The sequence below is a fragment of the Uloborus diversus genome, chromosome 2, assembly GCF_026930045.1.
Source record: "Uloborus diversus isolate 005 chromosome 2, Udiv.v.3.1, whole genome shotgun sequence".
In the NCBI taxonomy this organism is placed as follows: domain Eukaryota; kingdom Metazoa; phylum Arthropoda; class Arachnida; order Araneae; family Uloboridae; genus Uloborus; species Uloborus diversus.
The window spans coordinates 192,719,539-192,741,206 of NC_072732.1; the positions used below are offsets into that span (position 1 = coordinate 192,719,539).

General features: G+C 33.4%; 1 protein-coding gene across 2 annotated transcripts in view; it reads left to right on the top strand.

Annotated features, from left to right (window-relative positions):
* Positions 1–21,668, top strand: part of LOC129216232 (uncharacterized) — a 357,849-nt gene that overhangs the window by 307,993 nt on the left and 28,188 nt on the right. The window lies entirely within an intron of this gene.

Here is a 21,668-nt window from a genome sequence, read left to right on the forward strand (position 1 = left end):
AAGGGGAGCAAAAAGCGTATTTACGTGTGGTCTTATACTTATCCAGCTCCCATACTGGTGACAGGTATAAAACACCCGCGTAACATGTTTTTCTCACGATGAGTGTGGTCTGGAAAAGAATTTCTAGACCGACCCCACACATTGAATCACAACAGCAAACAATCTGGAGAAATCGCATCGGTATAAGGGCGCTCAACTCAAACCTCTCCTCCCACAAACATTACTGAAGATGTTCTAAAACCTGCATTTTAAAGCTAACTTAAAAGTTTTTTTGGAGGAAAATATCTCTGTTGCCCCCCCCCCCCCTCCCACGTCTGGCAAAATCATTAAAAATTCTCCTTAATTTAGCTTTCATGACTTAAATTCCGGAAAATTTTCCGGAGGAAAACTTTCAAAAACTCCGCCAACTATCTTTATTGAAAGTCAACCAAAATTGTGTTTTTGGAGCTTCAATTGGGAAGGATTGCCGGTCCCCTGAAAAATTATATCAAAAAGAAAAAAAACTTTAATAATAGTTTTTTTTCCTATGATTAATTGGGAAATATTAAACGAGATAGAAGATAATACATAACAGAAAATAGGATATCCAATAATTTTGACACTTTTTAGCATTGGCAAGTGGTGCACCAAAAGATTTTGGGGGTCAGAAGTGAGGGATTCTAGGGGGTGGCACCCCTGAAGCTGATTTTTTTTGTAAAAGTAGGCAATATTTTTAGACGTTACCCTTACTTTACCGATAAAATACCTCTAAGTGACTTCAAAAATGAGGACCGATGGAATCTGTTAGCACCCCCCCCCCCCCCCGTCCTGAAAGAAATTGAATTGAAGGAATTGAAAGTTGCATTCTTATGAATTAGCATAAGAAAAGTTCATTTGTGTATACTTTTTTAGTCTTTATTTCTGTGAAAACAATAAATCCACTCATTAAATAATTACTTTTCAATCAATTGCTAATTTTTTAGTCTGAAAAGTTGGGGGGGGGGGGCAAGAATTCTTCACTTTTGGAAGTGAGGGGCAGTACCTCCTTTGCCCGTATGAGCCGCCTATGCTTTTTAATTAAATGATATTTAAGCTTAAGAAACACAGCTACAAATGTTAATGTGAACTTGAGATTCTGTTGCCCTTAATTACTTCAAACACAAGGTTTCCCATCGAAAGCACCAAGTTTTGCATTACTTATTGGCGGAAGTTCATAATGGTTCCATGTTTGGTCTATCACTCCTTAAAGGTCCTTGGTCAAAAAATATTGGCTTCCATTTTCATATAATTTTCTTTCAAGATGTTCTCACACATTTTTCATTGGATTTTTGTCTGAACTAAGCGATAGGCAGTCCATGAACCATGACATTAATACAGGGTGGCGACAGATCAGGAAATCAGGGAAAAGTCAGGGAACTTTATTTATCAGGGAAAAGTCAGGAAAAAACATCAGGGAATTTTGACAAAATAACAAAAACTCAGGGAAAATTGATTTTATGAAGAAAAAAAAATTTTTTTGCTTTACAAAATTAAGTACCTTAATTCCCTACGCATTTTCCGCCAATTATCTGTTCAAAAAAAGTAAAATGAATGAGGAGCGATTATACACTGCCGCATATTTGTGCATCTTTTTTCCTCAACGTTAAAGTATTGAATCTTACTTATTAACCACAGGATGAACTTCTTAAGATTGCTTCTGTGTCTGTTAGGTTGTTTATTTTACCTAGCTTGAAATTTCCTTTTACGCTTTCAATGCTACGTAAAATAAACAACCATACAGGCAAAGAGGAAGCCTTCATTAATGCCTTAGCTCCTTTGCTTTTATTCCATTGTCTCGAAGTAATTAGTGTACAGTAATCACTGAATTAATGCTATAAAAGCTTAAAAGTTATTACTTCTTTGCACTTTTAATTTAATTGCTAAAATTGAACTTTCAATAAAAAAAACTTTGTTGCCGTTATATTATTTGTTGTCACTGCAGATTATAAAGATTTTCTTTTCTTCAGACTTAATTGATTCTTTAATTTTATAACCAAGTTGTATTCTTCTTTTATGTATTTTGAAATTAATTAATTGCTTTTTTTTCTTTTTTTCCCCCCCCCCCCCCTGCTTTTCAAAGTTGTTTGTTACAAAAGCAATCTTAAGATTTTTTTTTTTTCATTACACACTGAAATCATTTGAAATAGAGTTAACTTGTGTGATTAAGTAAATATCTTTATTTTTTCATTGTTAAAATGCTGTGTTCATTCATTAAAATCTATATTCTTTGATTAGAGAAGAGCTCCCTATGAATGGATGTCAAATGGTTTCATCTGTTTTGCATAAATATGTCAATTAGTTATTTAAGAATAACTGCATTACTTCTATTCTTTCACTGTTAAATCCCTTGCATATATTAAAGTAGAGGGCGCGTTGGCAGTGTGCGTCAAGTAGGTGCGCACACGTGCCCCTATGTCATAAAAACTGATTTTGATTATTTTTTGCCCGTTTGTTGTAGTTAGTTGTCAGTTGTATTTTCTGTTAGTGGTTAGGGCGGTGTTTTCAGTTTCTTTAGTTCATTGTATGATTTTATATTTACACGTTTTTAATAAATGTATTATTTTATTCGAAATGAGTTTATTGCCTATTGAAATACAGTCCACATAACCTACACAAGAGCATCGTACATTCACTATTACTTGTTATTCTTGGAACAATTATTATACCGTTTGAAAATTTAGTTCAAAATATTTTCAATTACTTTTTAGTTCTATCATAAATACACATATGTTTTTAAGAATAATTTTAATAGTTTCCTAAAATTCTTATGCTAAGTGGTTTCTGGAAGTAAAGTATTTTTTTAAAAATTTTCTATAATCTTTCCATGTAGAAAAATTTAATGTACTGTTTTGTAAGTTTTTTGGTTTCCCCCCAAAAAATTGACTTGATACGTTTTTTTTAACCATTTTATTAAAAAAGTAGCATTTTTTTTAAAATATATCTTTAGTTCAACAACTTTACACAACTAAAAACGTTTAAAATACTGCATTTTATTCAAACATACAATGAATTTCAAGTAGAGCAAAGAAAGAAAACCATTATCATTGGTAACGTAAATCAGGGAAGTTTGGTGAACTTAATCAGGGAAAAGTCAGGGAACTTTTTTTCACAGTTCCTGTCGCCACCTTGTAATACTACATTTTTGTTGTGTTAGGCACATGAGTAGGTGCTTTGTCTTTCTTACACAGAGTGGTATTCCCAGCAAATCTTGAATAAAATGGCCCTCTAATATTTGCTGATAGTCATGGGAGTTAATTTTCTTGCTACAAATTGCTGAATGCTTGTCTTAATAGGCAAGCATTTTCCATTCAATTGAATCCAAAAGCATCTGAAGTCATTACTTATACTCCATCTTGCCTGTCTACAAAAAAAAACCCTTTTTTGTTTGCTTTTTAAATTTTGCCAGTAAACCTTTTATTTATCAGGTCCATCCAAGTTCCACGTTTTCTCATAGCTAAATATTATTTAGAGCCATTTGTCTCACAATAAGACATTATTTTCTTTGCTTGGTTTAAAACGTAGGGTTTGTTGTGGTATTGGATTTTATTGACTAGAGTGTTTTTGTGTGTGTGTGTGTATGGCAGTTTGAACAAGAAAATGAGTTTTCTCAACTATCAGGGAGTATTAGAGGGGCATCTTGTTGCAATACATGATTTGCTGGGCGGACCAAACTGTATTTCAGCAAGACAAAGTGCCTACTGATGCATCCAACTCAACAAATCTGTAGTTCATCATAAATAATATTAATGTCATTGGAATGGTCATCGGTTAGTCTAAACTTAAATCCAATGAAAAACATGGGGCACCAAAATTATGAAACTGGAAGCCAATATTTTTCAACACAAAAATAACTTGATACTTACGATGGAAAACCATATGTCTGAAGTAACTAGAGGTAATGGAAACACAATTGCATATTTACATTTGTAACTGTTTCTCGACCTAAATATAATTCATAAATTAAAACGTCTGTAATTACGAGACTCCCTATTTTATAGTTTTCTTAACAATTTAACACATGGTGTTCTTAAAATCAATTACCCCTAACTTGTGTTTCACATACTGGTTATCATTATATATGTTACGATGAAAGTGATAAATCTGGTGATTTTGTACAATCAGGGTCGTTCGAAGCTCTGACGGTGCCTGGGGCGAAAGTTTCCTGGCGCCCCCCTCCCACATACACACAGAAACATCAAGTTAGCTATAACCATCAGAGCATAATACATACCTGAATTTCTTACATAATAATGAACAGAACAATCAGACAGCTATGCATAATACAAATTAAACGACAAGCAATGAACATGTTTCTAATATTTGTGAAACATTAATGCCCCAAAAACTTTTCGAAAAATGGAAATGTTAAAAATCCAAATATTTATGTAGTAAAATGTTATCGCACTTGATAAAAAAAAACTAACAATTAAAACCGAATTGGTTATTCATATTGATCGAACTAAGAACACAAATAAATTAGTTGCTGATTATAAATAGAAAATGTATTTATCGAAGTAAACTGCATCAAAATTAGATTTCAATCTGGACTCATCCAATGATTCTTTTCAAGAGTTCTTTTGTGGTTTTACTTGTACCAACTTAATACCAGCTTTCATATGTGTTATAAACAAATATGTTATTCTTTTGCATCAAATATTTGCAAGTTTTAGGGAGAAGCCCACAAATACTCAACAACATCGAAAATCGCTCAGAATTGCGTTTTGGAGCTCTAATTTCGAAAAATCAACGGGCCCTAATATTACAAAATATGGCCTTACAAATTGCGTTTTAAGACTTAAGTTTAAGAAAATATTCGCGCAAGAGTCCCCATGCCGCCTTTCTTTAATATCACAAAAAAAAGAAAAAAAAGGGGGGTTTTTTTAAACAACTGTTACAAAAAATTTAAGTGGAATTGCCCCTGAATGCAAAACATGGCTTAAAGTTTTTGAAACCATAATTTTAAACAATTTTCCTGTGAAATGCTCCAGATTCTCCCGTTCATAAAATATTCAAAGTTCGTCTAAAGTTGCGTTTTTGAAACTTCAATTTTCGAAATCTTGCAGGGGGAGAAGGAATTGATTTCAATCTATTTAAAAAAATAATCGATCAGAAACAGTTTCTGAGCTCCCTCCCTAATGTCAATAAACATGACCTATAGTCGCGTTTTTTAAGGCTAAAAGTGCGTTTTCAAAAACTAGAAGTTTCAAACTTTTGCCTGGACACCTTTTGACCTTTTTTCCTATCAGATCAAAAAAAAAAAAAATTGTTTTTTGTTTTTTTTAATGTGCTCCCTCAAAACTTTTTCTAGTTACGTCACTGCACGCAGGGGCAGAATTCAAGCAAATTTTGGTGAGAACTAGCCAAAGGAGAAGTGCCTTTTGTTTGATTCTAAACTGTTATATTCTCAGAAATTATACCTGCTTCAATGATACAAAGAAAACTAATGATTTGGAGACAGAGAGGAATATTTTCGTGCCCTAGGAAAAAAAATAGAGAATCATTGCAATGATTCTGTATTTTGTGTTTTTGACTGTGTATCTATGATACATAAAATGGGGAGGGGGGGGAGCGCCACAAGGTGCCCCTAATTTTATGCTATCGGAGCATTTTCTACGATGAGGGGTGCCTTGCTGCGCCCCTCATTTCGTGTGAATGTCGTCATGTTCCGTTGAAACGAGGGGCACCTTGCGGCACCCCCTCATTTCGTGGCGCCCGGGACGATTACCCCGCTCGCCCCCCTCTTGGGACGGCCCTGTGTACAATCCTCGATGATCATTCATAATCCCCACTGGAATTGGTAAATGTGCTAAAATTTTGAATATTTAGCCATATTTATCACATTTACCGTTTAATTTATATAATCCCCAACTCGTAATGGGGAACATAATAAAGGTCGATGCTTAGCCAAAATTCGTTCAGTTTGCGCAGCTACTTGACCTTTTCTATGATGTATAGTATCTCTATGCGACAAGGATTCTATGTTGGATGCCCTTTTCTGCATTTGCGTATTTAGTGACCATGTTAGTAGGATAAATAAATACCTTAGTGCTGAAAAGTAAAGTAAGAAATGACAACGTCATAAAAACACAAATTGCGGATTAGCTTATGGATGAAAAGACATCCGACAAAATGCCTTTTGTCGGATGTCTTTTCATCCATAAGCTCATTGCTTTTTGCTTTGAAAAAGGCGTTCCCAGTAACGCCGAAACATGTGTTTGCATTAATCCGCAATTTGTGCTTTTATGACGTTGTTATTTCTTACTTTACATGTTAGTACGATATTAAGGTTATTAATTTTAATTCAACATAATAACCCCTTACTAATCCAAAACTTATTAAACTGATTTCGGTTAATCGGTACAGCCATTTAGATGTATACTGTAGAAATAAAATGCGATTTAGCGAAATAATGTATTTTTGTAGGCTGTATTTTGTTATGCAATTTTAAAACTTTCTCTTTAGTTTTATGTTTTGTTCTCTTGAGTTAAGAAATTCAATTTTTACATCGTACAGTACTTTATGTACCTTGACTCATTTTTTCGCTTATTTTGTTTCAAACTGTACTTTCATTAATTTGTACAACTTGGATCCCCTATTTATCCGGATTAATGAGATTCAACTAAATTTCTGATGTCGTGCTGGCAAGACCTTTTTTTCATGATGTTTGCTTTCTCGCATTAATAGAGTTCCTACCGCATTATCTAGCATGCCGGAAAAAAGTGAGGTTGACCAGCATGCCGTCAAATTCAAATTTTCCGGCATGCAGGATAATTCAAGGTTTATTTTGCAACAAAACAAAAGTAAAGTTCCCCGTTCAGTTCCAATCAGAAAGCATACCACTGTAAGGGAAAAAAAAATAAATCCTGAAAGTAACCTTCTTTCAAAAAAATGTGTTTGCATGTAATACATGTGCTTGTTATTTATGGTAGGTCAATATTAATGGATTTAATTATATGCCAATAAAACGATCAATTCAGAAGCAATCATCATTATTGCGATTACATTATTAATATACTAATAAGATATGTATAGAACTTATATTCATTTTTTAGCTGAACATTTTTTTTATAGTATTTTTCCTAACCTCGATTTTTCCAGCATGCTGGAAAGGTCTTGGAAAGTGTTATTGAAAATCTGTTGGCCCCCCGAATTTTGCGGCATGCCGGATAATGCAGGGTAATACAATAATGATGGCAGATATGCTTTAGTCTTTCAATTTAGAAAAATGTTATGAACTCGAAAACAGTAAACAGCTGTTTGTGGGAGAAAAAAAATGTGATGACTTGTTAACAAAAGTGATTAATAGTAAAAACAAAAATAGTGGAAAAAATCCAAAGTTTATCATAAACTAAAGAGATATGATGCAATGAAAGTTTTGTCAATGTTGAAAAACTAATCTATCTCATAAATAAAACCGCTACAATGTTAGCTTTTACAGGTACACTCTATAGGAAAAAAATCGATGCACCAAGAAGGAGTGATCCGATTGAGACGAAAATTGGTGGATAGGAAGACAATGCACAGAATAGTAAATGATTCAATTCTCAGAACAATTGAATAATTTTTAGCAAAGTTAGAGCAATAAGTTCAATAAGGTGTTGGCTTGCCTCTAGCCTGGATACAAGCTGAAGCACGGCGTGGGAAACACCGGTAAAGCTCCTAGAGGGTGTCCTGCGGTACTTCCGGCCAAATTCGCTCCAATTATTGGACGAGGTATTTACATTCCTTGTAAGATGCAATCGCCATCCCATCATATCCCAGACATGCTCGATGGGAGAGAGATCTGGCGATCTGGCAGGCAATGGAAGAGTTTGACAAGCTTGCAGACAGTTCATAGCAACACGTTAACCGTATGATATCTGGCATTGTCCTGCTGAAAACCAGCCGATGGTACTGCAAAAGGAACGGCAGCAAGACAGGTCTTATGATGTCGACATACCACTATGCAGTAAGTGTACCTCTAATTACAACCAAAGGGATCCAATCATCAAAGGAAATGACACCCCAGACCGTAATGCCTTGTTGAGGGCCAATGTGGCTTCCAAAAGTGAAAGCAGGATCCCCCCCCCCCCCTCTGCCCTGGGTGTCTCCAAACACGTCTTTGATGATTGTCATGACACAGTTGGAAGCGGGATTCATGGCTAGAGACTATACGTCCCCAGTCGGCACCATTCCAACCTGATCGAGCTATGCACCGCTGTAATCTGGCTCGGCAGTGTGTAGGCGTCAGTGGCAGTGATGTAATGGTCGGCGAGAGCATAGATTTCGTTGTTCCAACCGTCTGTAAATGGTCATGATGGAACTGGTGTTTGGGTTGAACGTCTGATGGTTCATAGAGATGAAGAAAGCGCTGTGACCGCTCATCGGACAATCACTCTGTCATCCTGATCTATTGTGACCCTAGGTCAACCGCTGAACTCTGCTATTTTCCACCCATCCTTGCCAGCATCTTTGAATCGCCACATCAGGTTGACTCAAATGACGAGCGATTCTCCGATTTGACCAACTGGCCTCTTTCGATCCAATGAAACAACCTCTTTTAAACTCTGACAATTGCTCGTAATGAGCACGAACCATGCGATAAGGTATTTAGTTGTTGAAAGGTAATCTGAATCGCAATCAAACCAAAAGTTTTAACAACTGCTGAAGAACTGCTCTTCATATACGTTTGCTGGATGCGCTGTTTCGATGCGTTGGAGATCAAACTATTCATTCATTGGACACCAAATTTTAATCATTTGCATATCTGGTCTAAACACTCATGCATACAAAATTTCAAAGCAATCAGATGATTGCTTCTTGGTGCATCGATTTTTTTTTTTGTTATAGAGTGTATTTTGAAGAAATGTTTCCCGTAATTCATGAGGCACATTTATAAGTAGGCCATGATGCCAGAAACAGAATGTTCAATAAGCCCTAATGAAAATACAAAAGTAATACTACTGGAGCAGCTTATATTTTTCAATATCTTTCACAATTCGTATATTACGCATGTATAAACTGTTTTTCATAAAATATCCAATGGAATAAAGTAAAAGAATGTTACTTTTATTTATTTATTTACATTATTGTAAATTTTAACAGCCATCACCACGTTTTTCTAATTCTTAACTACACATTTTTTGTGATTAAAAAAAAAAAATTCTTTTTTTTAGAACTTAGACCTTATTTGGAAAAAATTATCCGAAGTTATAACATTCTCAATTATCAGGACAGTAACTTTTTGTAGTACCCCCCCTCCCCTCTATACTCTCTCCAAAAAAAAGTTCTGGTTTATGCAATCATGAAGTCACAGTCTGAACAATTGTCAGAAATAAATTTCAATTTAAGTGGTAAAACAAAAATTTACATTGAAAGACAATTATAAATTATGAACGTGTTTTATAAAATTGCCCCCGCAATAGTGTAATCTATTTTCTTTAAAATTCAAAAAATGAAGGAATTTAAGATTGAGAATTTTAATACAATTGCAATATTTGTATTTTTTACAAACTATGACTACATATTTTGAGTTTCATCCCCCCCACCCCATGCTCCTCAGACGGGTCTAATCTGGGGTGGACTGCTCTCAATGTCCCCTCTCGTAGTGATGCTACCGATTACATTATTTATGATATCATCTAATTTGTTTGTTGTAAGATACTTAATTTAAGTAAAGTAAAGCAGAACCAATTTTATTAAATTTTTTGATTGAAATATTTTTGTAAGCTCTGATAGATATAACCTTGTTTTAATTGTAAAAGTAATTTTTAGTGTTGAAAATATTCATTTTTTAGAATTAAACCCCCACTACTAAGCAGAAATATTCAAATTTATTACATTCCCCACCAAGAGTTCGGAATTGTATAAATAAACTGGTAAATGTAAAAAATATTGAATAATTGATCACATTTACCAAGTTTATTAGTGATTGCGGATAATCACCGGTAATCATATACACAATTACAAATTTATCATATTTACCGTAACATATACGTATGTGATACAAATTCCTCCATTCGGATTCTTACTGTTGAATTGTATTTTATGCTTGTGTCTATATTTTTGGGACAGGGTGTAGTTTTTGTGCATGCAAAAATATTTGCTTATTAGTAATTAAAACAATCTTCTCAATGTGTCCTGAGTTTTACTAAAAGATGTGTTTTACTAAAAATTAACATTGTTAAGAGTATAATTTGTATATTTTTTCCACTTTGTGTTTCCTGATTTCAGAATTTCTCTTAAGGTTGTTTTTCACTGAATTTTCAAAGAAAAAAAATGTAAATGAAAAACCTCTCTCAATCACTTAATAATAATTTTAACAGTTGCAATTTTTTTTTAATTTATTTTCTTAGTTTCAGAAAAGTTTATTCATTACACAATAAATGTATGAATTGAACTAAACTTTCAATCAAAATTTGTTCCAAGTTAGCTGTACGTTATGTTGCTGCACATTACAAACAAAGCTAGTATCTATTTCACTAAGTGTGATGCTCTTTTTTGTTACACCAAACGCTTGTTAATTTTTTAAATTTTAGACAGATTTTATAAATTTTGGTCCGTAAAGTCAGTATTTTTGACACTCCAAACAGTTTTACCCCCCAAATCTAACTATCCAAGTTTTAGATAATTCGAATGGGTAAAATTAGAAATAACAACGTGAAATAGTTTAGTTTGCAGATTACTGTAGAGCAAACACGAACAAAACAAACAAACCATAAACAAAACCCATAGGGGGAGTTGGGGTATGTTGAACCGATCTCAATTATTTTAATACTGTTAATATTTTTTATTTTATTTCATGACCAACAAACAGCACCTATGCTACTACAAATCCTATAATGAAATCACGTGGTACAGTTATATTGAACAAATTTTATTCCAGAAAGTGTTATTTCAGTAGTCCTGAGTAATTTTAGGAAAACTGTAATTTTTTTTTTAATGATTTTCATCAAGTTAGTGGAAAAAAACAAAATTGAAGTCCTTTCTTAAAGTAAGTTCTTTTAGTTCACAGTAATTGGCAATTTTCTCATTTTTTGTCAAAAGAAAAAAATTATGACACCACTTTTTCAGACCAAGAAGGTGGGGCAGGTTGGTCCACTATTTGTGGGGCACGTTGAACTGGACCAAACTATATCCTACATAATTAAAAACTTTTTTTTCTCTTAAATCTCAGTAATTATAACAATATTGTATATCATTCATTCATTTCATTTCATGTTGAAATCTAAATAAATAAAACAAAGAATATATATAGTATATATGTGTGTATGTATGTATGTTCTCTATACAAATCCAGAGTTTACGTCGAATCTGTACCAAATTTGGCAGACAGGTACATGGGTACCCGAGAAGGAACGTAGGGGGGTTTTCGATCGCCAAAAATGAGCCGAACCGTTCGAATTTTGATTTTAGGACCAGAAAATGGCATTAAATGGCTCTTTCTATCCGATTTCTTTGATTCAGGTCCCATTCGAAAGCCCGCGAAAAATACCCATAAGATTCATTCATTTCCCCTTCGAATTTCAAAACAAAAAAGCTGTAAAATCACCGGAAAAAATTAAAAAGCACTGCTAAGCCAAATGGAACAGAAATTTTTTTGATTTGCCGTTTTCCCCGTTTTCTTTCTTTGAGAATGATTACTTTGACGGGAAATTTTGTAGTTTTTTTTTTTTTTTTTCCTCCAATTGAAGCCTGATTGTTGAACATGTGTCACTTGACAATTGACATAACTTTTATTTTCGAGGTGGACCGTGCAAAGCCGGGCGATGCAGCTAGTAATAACAATAAAAACCTAGGGCAAAAGAAGTAAAGATAATTATTTAACAAAAATAATACTAAATTAAATTTACCAAAAGATTCATTTTATATCTGCATTTTTTTAAAATTAATATTTTAAAATATTCTTCTAAATTTTTCCAGACAATATTGTTTTCTAAGAGTAAAATATGCACTACATGCTATAATGAAGTTTCTGTACTGTACAATTTTTTTTTCAAAGCAAGCATTCTACATAGAAACAAAATAAAACAAATAATTTATTAAAAGAATAAAAATGTATACCCTTACTTAAGACTATCTAATTTTATTTTTTATATTTGATTTTAAAACAAAGATATGCTAACTTAAAGCTGTCAATTTTATTGTACTTTTTCTTTGAAATATCTGGTATTAATATGTGGTATTAATATAAGAGGATTCTTTTCTTTTTGGAGTCGTTTCATGCATTGCAATGAAGAACAAAGAGCTCACCCCCCCACCCCCCCTAAATTACATATGACTTATCGTTCCGAAACCCAATCCAATAAAAAGTGCTACTTCCAAAGCTCTGGAAATAGCACTTTTATATTCCCAGATATCATTTTGCACATCTTTAGTTAACTACAATATTGTCTCATGAAATATTCAATAATTGATTTTTCTTTTGATTTTAAAAAAATAATTGTGTACTAATGGTGAATGCTTATTTATCAATTAAAATCAATTTAATATGTTATATTGATCTTAAAACTTTATATTTTTCACTCTACACACAAAAGAGAATAAGGTAGTTACAACATTTGATAGTATACATCACTAAAATAATAACAAATAATTGAGTTATGTGGTCCAACGTGCCCCACTAGGCAGACCAACGTGCTCCACCCGCGTATGCACGTTGGTCCACTTTACAAGGTTCCGTTAAAAAATTAATGTAAAAAAGTATATCAATTCAACATTTCCAAAAAATATATGGTGTTGAGAAGTGTTTAGAGAAACTTATTGTAGAAAACAAAACGGCTCATTAAGTTTTTTGAGGAGATAAAAAATGATTAGTAAAAAGCGAATCAACGTGCCCCACCTCCCCTTACTAGCGTAAAAACTACTGCATTAGGACTGGCAATAATGTTGAAACCAGGGCCTGTGTGTTTGGGGGGGGGTCCCCAAAACCTCCACTTCTTTACGCCGCTGTGCTAATTCAACATCAGACTGAGATAAAATGAAAAGCTTTCTGTGAACACAAGTCCAAACTGGAAAATTTTCTGCATTTGCTTAACTCACCCTTGAATAAAGAATTAAATTTTTATTCAAATATGAAAGAGACAAAAAAAGTGCTTTAAAACCTTTTTTTTTTTTTTTGCAATAACAACTAGTTAGTGCTTATTTTTCACTACCAACTGAAGAAAACTGCCAAAAACCGTTATTTTTTTCACACATGTGCTTTAGAAGGCTTTTGGAGAAAGGCTGTAACAGAAATAAACTAGGATTTTTTTTTTTAAATTCCATTTATTTAAAAAAAAGTGTTTTTTAAATAACTTAAGCTGTTTGAAAAAAAAAAAAAAAATTCTGCAAACGCCGTTCGCCCGTTGCAACAACATGCAAGACTGTTCAACATCAGTGTGAAATTTTAGTGATTAACACGACAACGGTCGCGGACCGGTGTCTGTACCGTCTGTACATCGGTGCTTGGATTTGTAGTGAGTGCAGTGTCGATGCATCGGTTTAGAGGCGAATTATAAACCGTTTTAATGATGTGGGATGTACACCGTTTTTTTGCGCTGCCTCGCTCAGCTCTAACCTCGCCATTAGTGCAAAAAATCCGGACTTGAGTGAGGACAAGGACAGCAGTTCTTAAAAATCCCCAGCAGAGGAAAGACGACAGTCCCCAAAAATTCCCTAAGATACGTAACATCTTTTATTCTAAATATTATAAACAAAAATTTATTCCAAATTTACAAAATTATTACAATAGTAATAGTTTAAAATAATTACTATTGATAAAATACTTGGGTTTTGTATGTATATGGAATACAAAAAAAAAGGAAGAAGCAGCAGGGGCGGACTGGGTCCCTCGAAAGGGCGCCAACCTTGGGGGGAGGGAAAAGGGGGGAAATTCAACAACTAAAATAAAAAAGGACGTCAAGCTTGAGGACGCAGTCCGCCCCTGAAGAAGCATCCTTTCTACTTCTACTATAAGGTTTTATTCAACGGTTTCATTGAAACAGAGTGCCTTTTTATCTGAAAGCACCGTACCTTTTTTTCGGTCTGGGGGAAACACTAATTTATACAACAAAAAAACTGGATATTTTAATGGCTATCCCCCCCCCCCGCCCTTGCAAAGAATGGGGTCGTTTCCAAAATTTTAAAAGCATTTTTTTTTCTGAAAGAGCATATTTAAAAACATAGGATCGGACAATTTTTTAAATAATTTGTTTATGTTTAATATTTAAAAAAAAAATACTGAAATCGGTGCGCTTTTATATTTTTCGTTTCTGTCGATGACATCACAAATGATGAAATGCCATTCACAGTGCAAAATATTTAATTCGCATCTTTACTCACGTGTATTGGCAACGATATGGTTGATAGTAAGCGTAGAGCGCAATAATTAAAAAATAACTGTTGGGAAAGTGTAAGTGTTTTCTTGGTCAATGTTATTTGTTTTGCTTATTCTATCAATCAGTTACTAAATGTACTACTTTTGACTGAAGGAAACAACCCCATTTCAAAGTTTGGCTCAAATGTCTTGTCTGACAGTTTCAGTCTTACATTAGGTTCAGTATTTAATTTCCTTATACATTTATCTCTATGCGCTGAAATTTATTTTTCTCATGGAAACTTTGTCCAGAAGGGATAATAAAATTTAATTGTCTTTTTCTACCACAACAGTACATTTATTCGTAACCCTAAATCAGTCAATCAAAAAAAAAAAAAAAAAAAAAAATCTGAAAAATATATTTTAGAGAAAATAACACAGATTAACAAAGTGATGGTTTTTCTTCTAGTAAAATCTAATTGTTTGATAAGGATACAATGAGTACATTAATCGTTTTAGTGCTGAAGAATTCTTTTCCTTATGCTAAAATGTGGAATGCATGGTTATTTTTATTTTCATTTACTTTTGAAAAATAGTAGAAACGTCTGCAATTAAATCTAATTATTACATAAAAGGTAAATTTTACCAACAAAAATATTTTTGTGCTCACTTATTTCGAGAGTTTTTCTGGGCACTTTCGTGACTTCTTTTTTTACATGGAGCGTAAATTTTCATATTTTAATTCCGTAAATTATTTTACGACGCTACGTAAATCACTGTAGCAAATGACAGCAGCGCCCATTGCACTTTTTGTGTCACTCGCATTTCAGGCGAAGCAGCAGAAGAGAAGAGCGATAGTTCTTCGTCGCACTCAAATGGTAAAGAAACTAAACTTAGAAAATTTAGTAAAATAGTTGAAACGCTTGCATATGCTCCATTTAATGTTTCCATCACGTTTGATCGAATTCTCCAATCAAACGGAGAAAACTGAAGCATTCGCATAACGCATACTTTCATCTAAATATATTGCGTTTAAAAGATTTTTTTTTTTTTTTTTTTTGACACGGGCTCAATTCCATCATCCTCAACGAAAACAGTAAACACCCGTTCTTTGAAATGACAGACTTAATTCTTTAAATTTACAAAATAGAATGTCAGCAAGTGTTCTAACATTTGTGTCCAAAAAGTATCGAATGTGCAAGAGACGAATAAATGACGAACAAAAAACGCCTCATCTTGAGACTTCATCTCAAACAAACATGTTAAATTTCCGCCATTTACAATATTATTATCGCGAACCCCCTTCGTACCTCTCGCGAACCCTCGGGGTTTCGCGAACCACCGGTTGGGCAACGATGGCTTAGACTCTACTCTGCAAGCTTCAATACAGAAACTTAAGTTCTGAACATTTACGGATACCTTTTTGTTTTGACTTTTAATTGTACGTATAAATGAAAGATGCTGAGTGCTTATTTGATGCACTAACAACGCAATGCGTAGACTAGTTTGGTGTGAGATTTTTTGCTTTCAGTGATGCTAAAGAGATGTAATAACGTTTCACGAAATCAATATTTAGTAGCCGATAACAAAGTCGATACTTCTTTCCAAAAAAATTCGTGTTGTCGACGAGGAATTCGCGTTAGCTCTAAAATTTGTTACTCGTGAAAAATTCGCGTTATAGCCCTTTCGCGTAAGTCGAATCGCGTTGTAGCGGGAGTCAACTGTAATTCTGAAAATTGTGTTTGTTTACATAAAACATTAAATCCGTTTTTTTTGGGGGGGGGATGACACCCCAAACTACTGCCCCGGATGTCACCCGTGCTAGGTTCTCCACTGTAATATGAAAAACTTTTTTTTTATTGCCACTCATATCATTTTTTTTTTTGGTACACCAAATAAATCATTGTTTTTTATGACTTTGTTTATATCTCGCTTTTTTATTGTCTCCCAGTAACAATACATAACGATGGTAACTATATTTCATATAATCAACCACATTTTAACATTGGTTGCCGCTGCAGTTTTCCCTCAGTAATGGGTGAGTCATTACAGTTTTTTTACCATTATCCTGGTGAGGTGATTTTTTCCTTTTTTGAAATGTTTCTTTTGGGTCAACGTGCCCCGGGCCCAGAGTACGTTGGTCCGCATCACGAAAACAATAAGTCACAGTTTTTATAATAAATGTTATCCAATTGAATATTTGTGAACAAACCAATTTTGTTTTGTGTTAAAGATAAAAAAAAAAAACATTAAAAAACCTGAAGTAAAAAAGTCAATATAACATATTAAATGTAACTAAAAATTAAACTGGCCAACTTCTACTTTTACGCCATTTAGTCAGAATCATCTACATTTTCTCAAGAATGAGCTCAACTTGGGTATTCATCAACTTCACCAGGGGTGCCCACCTCATTGAAATGTTTTTTTTTTTTTTTGGGGGGGGGGGCACTCTAGACTTCACAATTCTTAGAGTTTTCGTTTTTGTGGGTTTTTCTCTAAGTAGACCAAGGTACCCCTGGTTCTCGCAGGGTTCGTACGCCCTTGAAAAACCTTGAAAAGTGCTTGGGAAAAAAAAGTTCATTTTCAAGTGCTTGAAAACCTTGAAAAAGTTTTAAAACCTTGAAAAAGTTTCTTGGTGCTTAAATTCTCTCAAAAATCAACGAATTGTGCTTAGAAGTTTTAAAAAAGTATTTCACTAATGCAATTTTCTGAACATGTGTTCAGTATGCAACATCGCGAAAAATTGCTTCCGTTGTTTGGGATTTCAATCCTTTTGCATCTTGTAAATATTTTGATGTTTTTTACAACCGAAAGATATTTTGACATATGGTACCTTAGATTAGTTTATTTTTTGTTTAATTTCATTAATTAACAAAAATTAATTTGGAAACCATGACAACATTGAACTTACTCGGGTTTCGCGGAAAATTGCTCTTGTGTTTGAAATTTCAATCTTTTTGCATCCTGCAAATCTTACTAATATTATATATGCGAAAGTTTGTCTGTATGGATGGATGTATGGATGTATGGATGGATGTATGGATGTTTGTTACTCTTTCACGCAAAAACTACTGAACGGATTTTGATGAAACTTTACAATAATATAGCTTATGCATCAGAATAACACATAGGGTAGTTTTCGTCCCGTTATGGGGGGGCAAAACCCCCTTAGGGGGGCAATAAAACACAATTTTTGTATAAATTCTCTAATATTGGGATGAAAAAATACTTGCACATATTTACATTATATCTCCATCGAAAGCTCTGATTTTTCTGCTGAAGATGGCACCTGTTCGAAATTTCTAAGTAGAATAAAAAACGAGTTATGAGCTTTTTAGATCCATGTTCGAAGGCTTTCCTCAACTCAATACAGTATTTAGTGTATCATCTCAACTCCCTGTCGATAGCGACAATTGTTGTATTGTTGACTTTCTTTGCTTTTCGTGATTGTTCAAGGCTTTTCTCAAGTCAAATCTTGAAGTAAGTTTTTTGCACAAGATTGGCAAATAATACATGATTTGGCTGATGATTTTCCATTTAAACGGAACTTTAATGTAATTAATGGTTTTTATTATTGTTTATGCTGATTGAACACTTACTCATTATCCAAACAACCAGCAGATCGCCAAAATTTTTGCAGAAAGATTTCCGTAGCTGATGCATTTGGCAGTTTTTTCAACGTTGCTGTTTTTGAAGCCGAAGACTACGTCATAATGTTTCTCAGCTTTCACCATGTAAACAAAATATCGCCAATCAAAGAATTTTCAAAAGACTTTTTTTACTGTGTTAAATAATCCAGCAACTAAATTAGGCAAATCCATAAACAGCACAAAAACTTCCATTAATTTTCCTTTTTGCACAATTTCAAACAATCACCAAATTTTATTACTTATTTTGGTAACATTTCGGATGAAACTGTTTAGCGCCATTTTATGGTGACCAAAAAATATCTCAGCATCTGGCGACGATATCTCTGTAACGAAAATTAATATCATATCGTTTTACAAAGTAAGGAAAGAATGGGGGGTGCATCATCGAAGGTACCCCGAAACGACTTTCGCAAATTCGGTAAAATCGCACCAAGAGCCACAATGATTGAAATCTCCCGAAATAACTAAAGCAAGTATAAGGGGATTACGAGCGCAGCTACTTTTTTTTTAATCACTTCGTACTTCATTAGCCATACAGAGAAGGTTTTAGACTCCGTGTTAAAAAAAAAAAGTATCAACAGATTAATCTTTTTAAACATGAGAAGATTAATTTCATGTTTTTTTAAATTTGCATATGCTTAAATATAGTGCTTTCGGTTCTAAATCAATACTACTTTGTTCTTTATACTTATTGCTATTTTAGTTTTATGGGTAAGGAAGAAACTCGATTTTTAATCACGTCAAAAAGATGTGTTTTAAATTCTTTCACTTAAAACAGAAAACAAAAGCAAGTAACGATTTTTTCTAATAATTATTACTGACCCAGGCAACGCCGGGTATTTTTGCTAGTATTTAAATATTTTGGCTAATCAAATGTTAGTTTCGCATATGCTACCTTAGATTAGTATATTTTTTGTTTAATTTTAATAAAAAAAACAAATAAATTTATTTCATGGGAAACATGCCACGTCGAACGAACTCAGACTTTGCGAAAAATTGCTTCTCGTGTTTGAAATTTCAATCTTTTTGCATCTTGCAAATATTTAAATATATTCACTAATCGGATGTTATTTTCATATTTGCTACCGTAGATTAGCATATTTTATGTTTAATTTCAGTAAAATATTAGTTTATTTTAAGGGAAACATGACAACATTAAACTTAATTCGCGAAAATTTGCTTCCCTTGTTTGAGATTTCAATCCTTTTGCATTTTGTAAATATTTTTATATTTTTGGCAATTAGTAGTTATTTTGACACTGCTACATCAGATTAGCTTATTTTATTTTTTATTTTAATAACTAAAGAGTTAAAGAATTCATTACCTTGGTCTTGTTTAATTATTTGCTTATTTATTTTTGCAATTTTGAATGATTATCTTTACCTAATTTTTGGTCATAACAGATTTTTTTAAAAAAAATTTAAATTTCAGCAGTTGAGCACCTAACAAATTAACTTAAAGTTTGTATTTTAAATATAAAGTTTATTTATATAATTTTATTTATAAGTACATCATTTTTTTTATGTCTGCTAAAATAAATAAGGTGTATAACAGGGGTGGTTGTGTTATGATTATTCACTTGAAATCCAGTAGTGTTCGTTTTTATGCTTTTACCTCCCTATATCTCCAATTTTCCCCTTTTCCTCAAATGTTCAAAATTACTACTTTATTAAGGTTGTGGGTACTTGGAGCAGCTTACTGAAAGAGGCTTTAATCAGCAAAGGGGTAGATAGTTTAAGGAGGGTCATTCATCTTCATTTGGATCTAATAAATTGACCTAGCTAGGCCCAGTGCCTGTTGCTGGTTATCAACAGGCACTGGGCATGGTATTTCTATGCAAAATATTTTGACTTAATAAACTATTTTATGAATTGTATGCATAGCAAAAGTTGTTGTTGTACATATGTATATTCAAGTAATAGGGGTCTTAGTTTTAAAAATTATTGCCCCCCCCCCCTCGCCCCATTTTGCTCTTTGAAACTTTCAGGTAATTTTTTTATGAACTCACAAATTACAATTACACCTGAATATTATTGCCTTTCTAAATTTAAATTCTAATTTCAACAATAACCCTTTTTTTTTCCCAAAATAAAAACTACTTTTGTCATAATATATGTCAACTTCTTGTGAATCTTTTCAATTTCGAAATATGGCTCTATAAATCTGAACTTGCACATTTATTGTCTATTGCAAGTTAATCAATGAAAGCTGAATAGGCTCAAGTTTGCATTCAGAGTATTTATCACTGCTTAAGCTGCTTTTGTATATTTTGAGGTGTAGAGACTGGACTGTGGACTTTCATAAACTTTTCTAACTTCCTAATTTTTAAATTTACTCGAGGACAGTTGAAATGCCTTATTGTCTGAACAGCTAATAAATACATACGAATAATTGATTTGCATACTTATAAATGATTTGCAAACCTAATATTTTTAGAACTTAATAGTGAAAACTGAAATAACTTTCTGGGTAGTGTTTTTGTCCTAACCGCCCTTGTATTGTAATAAACCACTGTATAGATATTGGAAATAAATGTTGAAACCGGGGGGGGGGGGGAGTGACTTCAAAAAATCCTCTCTGGCAATGCCATTGAACTTGGGTATTTTAGTTTCTTCCCATAAAAGTTAAAAGCACTTATGAGAGTTTTTTTTTAAAGTATTAATTTGCTGATTCTAGAAAATATACAAACCTCTGACTGCTGCAACCTTTGAAAAACCTCAAAATTAAACCTCTTGGTATCTGCTTCTCTTTATGACCAAACTTTTCAAACATTTTCAGAAAAACTTTCAACGCAGTAGATCTTTCATCAAAGCGTCTCTCGTTGTAGAAAAAGCAATTTTGCTTTCCTATACTTTTTTGTATTATTGCCTTATTTCTATGTGTTTGTAGTAAATGAAATCTGCATACAATATTTTTTGTACAAATTTATGATATTGCCTTGAAAACAAGATTTTTTACCTTGAAAAGTGCTTGAATTTTTTTCTGCCTAAAGGGTATGAACCCTGTCTCGGTCTGAAAAATGCTGTCATTTTTTTCTTCTTACTTTAAGAGAGGAATTCAATTTATTTTTTCGTTCTTCGTAAAAAAAATTTCCAAATAAATACATTAATAAAGTTACAGACTTATGAAAGTTAAGTTACTCAGCGCTGCCGAAATATATAAATTAATCAATATATAAATGTACCATGTGTAATTCATTTGTGGATTTGTAGGCTTATCTTTTTCCACCTACAGTGTATCTGTTTCTTTCAAAATCAGGTATTTTGTGAGAACTGCCTAACATAATCACTGCTTTCAAACTTGAAGAAATGCAAAACTGATTCCTAGTCATCAGCCCCCCCCCCCCCCCCCCCCCCCCCCCGCTTTCCATCCTTATCAGTGTCCAAGTTCTTGCTCCCCTACAGAGTTTTTCGTAGAAAAGAAGTCTCTTTTGTGCGCTTCCTAGAAAACTGGTTCTTTTCCTTCCATTTTTTCTCTCTCTCTCCCCTCCCCGCCTTCCCTTGAATCGTAGACAATGCAGTGGATCAATCGGTGCTCAATTTCTAAAGAGACAATATTGTGCTAAATACCCGTTTTGGGGGTTCCAGGAAAAGTTTGATTACTTTTCTACATAATAACAGGAGAAAACACTTTGAATTTAGGTTCAAATGCAAGGGAGGAGGAGAGAGGAGGCGCGAATAAGGAGAAAACTAATTTAATGTAGGCTATCACACAGCCTAGTCCCT